Here is a 5,284-nt window from a genome sequence, read left to right as displayed (position 1 = left end):
TCTTTCATGGGTATAACTGCTAATGAATACTTGTCTACCGGCGAAATAAATAAATGATAAGAAGCAGCCAAAAACATAGCTGATTATACTCAAAGACTCGAAGTGGAGGAAAGCCAGAAGAAGACAGGGAAATGTCATGGGATGGCTGGCCATTTTTGAAGACAGATCTTACCAGGATAAGATGGGCTCTCACTCTTCAGGATGCTTTCTTCAGTTTCCCACTTTTCTCTCCCACCTGTGGGATAATATCATAGGCCACTCTTTAAATAGGTAGGCATTCAAAGCCTGAATAGATAAATTTCCTGGTTTTATCTTCTTATTCATATACAGTGTCTTTCCATTGCATTTCTGAAGAAATCTGCAAGTGAAATATGAATCATTTCCAATTCTACCCATCCTAACCATTGATTTGCTGGAAGCACAATACAAGATTTTGAACAACAATTTCCACACCTAGCATCTGCTATGGTCAAAGAATTAAACAACCTCTGGCTTCTTGGTCTATACATTTTACCATGAAAGGCAGATGTCAAGATATTCTGAGATATTTTATTTCCTTCTCCTTTATGTCCCTTTGCAGCTGAAGCCCCATATTTTCCCCACAGTCTAAAGACATTGGCTGATTTCACGCTCCTGTAACTGCAAGACTTATGAACTTATATACATGTTGTCCTCTACTGATAAACAGGCAATTATTCTATTTTATAGACATGTTATTTTTAAAGACTGAGAGGTTTAGCAAAAGGGGAAAAAAGATTTAGAGAAGGGCATCTATTATAATAGACATAGCTGAAAATGATATAAAGGGCCTTTCTGGCAAGACTCCAATCACTTTACAAAGGTCCCTTTCTGCCCATAAAATAGATTGATAGGTTCTGTTGAGATGCAGTGAAAATTTTGACATAAGTTGAATGAATGACAAATGACAGCAGATCACAAACGTACTGCAAAGGCATTTTAGAACTTCTCTTATGAATTTATTCTGTCCATCACATCTCCCTAGCTGACGGTTCCATACTGTGATATAAGGACTAGATTGAATAATGGCGTGGCATTGAAGATTTAGAACTTCAAGGCACAATCTCTCCCTTTCTTCCTGGCTCTCCAATTGCTTCCCTGCTAACATTCAGGATTTTTTGTTTTCCCAGCTGAAGGATAAATGTAATAATATTTCTTTCCTTAGACAAAAGCAATGGAATAGGGAGTAGAAGGGATGTCCCATTTATTAAGCCGTACTAACACATATTTGCAAAAGGCAACAGCTTCCCTTCCACATGGGTCAAAATATAGGGGTTTTTTTAACAGAAATTCTATATAATAAGTTGGGATGTCAATAGCTTTTACAGGAAATACTTTTGCTTTTCTTCAATATGTCCCTCTGAATATCTTGCACTCTGCATTATTTCTTTACTATCTGAAACAGTTCTTAAAAGCCTTCAATTTACTTTTGGTAACACAAAAGTAAAAGGTAAATGTAAAGGTTTCCCCTGACGTTAAGTCCAGTTATGTCTGACTCTGGGGGTTGGTGCTCATCTCCATTTCTAAGGCAAAGAGCCGGCGTTGTCCATAGACACCTCCAAGGTCATGTGGCCGGCATGACTGCATGGACCGCCGTTACCTTCCCACTGGAGCAGTACCTATTGATCTACTCACATTGGCATGTTTTTGAACTGCTAGGTTGGCAGAAGCTGGAGCTAACAGTGGGCGCTCACTCCGCTCTCAGGATTTGAACCTGTGACCTTTCGGTCTGCAAGTTCAGCAGCTCAGTGCTTTAACACACTTCACCACCGGGGCTCCTTAACACAAAAGTAGGAATAAACAATTATTTTCCCATAGACAAGGTCTGATTTTTCTTTTCCTAATCAGAGTTCTCTGCAACTCTGTTTTTGTCCTCATCTCATTATACATCTATTCCTTGTACCTAATTTGCATTAAATATCCTATTTTTTGTCTTCTTGTATTATCCTGTTGGTCATCATGATGCTTCTCTTGGTGACACTGCTGCTTTGACCTATGTCATCATGTGATATTATGTCATCAGTGCATACATTTTATAGAGGTGCAACAAAGGAAGCAACACAAAGGTCCCTGCCCCGCAAAGTTAGCAACCTACAAACTTGCTATTTTCGAAGAGACAAATACATATCATTAGTGAATACAGAGTACCTATGACCTAAACAGCAATTCTGAGTGACAACTGTTATCTATAGGAACAATTTTGTGTACAAAAAAGCAGAACTTTATTTTCACAAATGAAAGTTTTGCACTGCAGGTCCTAAATGGTGTGCACAAACACACATATATAGATTTTGCTACTTCGCTCTTCAGCTGCAAAGGCACTCAGAGTGGCTTACAAAATGTTTATGTTTGTGTCTAAAGAAAGAAAGCAAAATGGATAATAGTGGAAAAGGTGTTATAAATTACCCTCTAGAGTGCAAATGTGTGGAGTGTTTCATTCCTGCATGCAGCAACAATAGAAGAAAAATGCATTCTGGTAGAGCCATCCTTGACTTTTGACCAGAGGAATCTCTGTATTTCCTTTCCCTATGTTCTCAGAGGAAATTCAGTCATGCAGTGGTTCCGACTGTGCAATTTTCAACATGCAATTTTGATCAGCAGAATTTGCTGAAGAAGGGAATTCCTCAGATTAAAAAGGTCAAGATCACCAAAGGAGCCTAATGCTTTACTCATCAGAGCTGTGACTAAAGAGCTGATGAGGTGTGAGAGCACATGGATTCAGGATTAATGAGTCCAATCTTTGGCACTAACCCATACAATTAGGAATAAATGTTTGTGGGCTCTCTGCCCAGGATGCCGGTTATAATCCCATATTTGGAGAATTGTTCTTTTTAAAAAGAAAACCCACAGAGCTTATAATTAGCATGAGATAAATGATATGCTGACACTAAGTGCTCACCTCTCGATTACAATGAACACGACCTGTGCGGTCCTTGATATTAGCTTTATTCACTATCAATATAATCTGAAATGTAGAAAGACTCAGAAACTGGCAGTGTCTCCACTCTGAGAGGATACCATTTGTCCTTCTGTTTTGTATTAAATGAAAGAGAGTACACAAAATGACTAATATGTTCTTTCCATATTTATCTATTTATTTATGGAATTAGTATTCCTACTTTCTCTCAAAGTGAGATACATGAATACAGTAAACACAGTCTGCTTTCAATATTATTTAATATGCCTTGCTTTGATCACAAACTGATCAAGACAGAAATGACTCCTCTGAATATGTGTGTATATGTACCTTCTGTCAACTTAAAGTGACCCTTGGGTTTTCAAGGTTTTTTTTAAGGCAAGGAATACTTGGGGTGATTTAGCCTACCGGACCTAGTATTCATTGGTGTTCTCTCATCCAGGTACTTATCTGGGTTAACCTTATTAGCTTCTAGGATGTAATGCAATCTGGTACTGTTAGGGTATTTATTTATGTTATGCTCATATGTATAATAATAAATATGTATTGCATTGGTGCATCCCACCAATTAGCATTTAAGACAATAAAGACAAATTCATAGATATTGCCTATTAAAATATATCATGGTAATAAAAATGGAATTTTTATTGTTCAAGTGACCTTCCGCTTCTACTCTACAAGCCCCATAAATGTTAGGTTTTCAAAAAATCTGATCTAGCTAAGTAGAGTATTTGGAAAATTATGAAATTGCAGTTAAGGTCAGATTTTCATCTTGTCATTGAAGTAAGGTTTGATGATGATGATAATGATGATAATTTTATTTTTTACACGTCTCTGGCTCAAGGCAGGTTACAACTTCACTAAAACACACACAATCATCTCAAAAACATTCCATAAATTACACATATTAAAGCATATTTCTACAAAATACATATTAAAATACACAGAACAAAGCTTTGCATTCATGATTAAAACTGGCTGGGTAGGCCTGCTGGAAGAGATAGGTCTTCAAATGTATTTCAAATTTTGACATCTCATAGCTGTCGGAGCTCTTTCAGCAAGTCATTCCATAGTCTTGGGGTAGCTGATGGAAAGGTTGTCTGAGTGATGGTTGACAGTCAGGTTCTGGCAGGCTGGAGTAGCTGTCCCCCAGAAGACTTAAATATTCAGGGCAGATTGTACAGACAAAAGCGATTGTCGGCAACCTGGACCCAAACCATGTAGGACTTTAAAGGTCAAAATCAACATTTTGTACTTTTCCAGGAAACTAATTAGCAACCAGTGGAGTAATTTACTATGGGTGTAATACTTTCACTCCTGGATGTTTCTGTAACCAATCTGGCTACCATATTTTGAACCAACTGGAGTTGCTTTCTTAACTTGGTACAAAGGAAGCCCAATGCATTGCAGAAGCCCAACCTTGTGGTGTTTTCACTACCATCTTTAGATCCTCCAAATCTAGAAAGGGCCACAGGTGGTAGATCAGTGAAAGCTGATAATAAGTACTCCGTTGCATCTACCTGGACTGACATTTGGAAAGACAGATCCAGGAGCACTTCCAAGCTGTGAACACAGTCTTTCAGGGGGAGTATAGCCCCATCCAGAACTGGTTGACACACCACCATCCCCAGATTAGGACCCTTGGTGGGAAGCACCTCTGTTTTGTCTGGATTCTGTTTCAATTTGTTTTTCCTCGTCCATCCCATTACTTATTCCCCATTTAAAGAGTCTTAAATTGTCCATTAACCTCACTTAATTGTATATGTCTGTTTACATTTGTTAATGCATTACACCATCTATCATATAGTGAAAACCATATGGCATTTACTTGTACTTACTGCCAATATATTGTATCTTTTGGGTTTTATTCCCTACAGCACATACAGTATGTACAAGAGGAGATTTGGTATGGATCACTATAAATCACATATATTTCTAATTTAAAACATTTGTGTGTGAAGACATTTTCCATAATATTTTATTGTCTCCTAGGCCATAGATAACAGTTTTTGATAGAACAGCTTCAATTTGGTAACTTCTAAATGCTTTGGACTATAACTGGCATCAAGCTAACCAGTTACCATGTTGATATGATCTGATTGAAATTGTAGCATGAAACAGCTGAAGAACAATTATTTGGAAAGGCTGTAATGGCAATGATAAAGGCTCTCATAATAAAAGCATACGAAGAATTAATTTGCTTTATGGATTTCAATGATTCAACTGCTTTAGTTGGATTTCTCCCAAAAAATCTGCAAGCCTTCTTCATTCTGATTTCTTCATAGTAGTGTCCAGTGTAGCCCTTGGAAAGGATCTTGGAAATCAGCGAAATGGTTTTCTTGACCTCTA

This window comes from Anolis carolinensis, chromosome 5, assembly GCF_035594765.1.
Source record: "Anolis carolinensis isolate JA03-04 chromosome 5, rAnoCar3.1.pri, whole genome shotgun sequence".
Lineage (NCBI taxonomy): Eukaryota > Metazoa > Chordata > Lepidosauria > Squamata > Dactyloidae > Anolis > Anolis carolinensis.
This window is presented reverse-complemented; position numbering follows the sequence as displayed.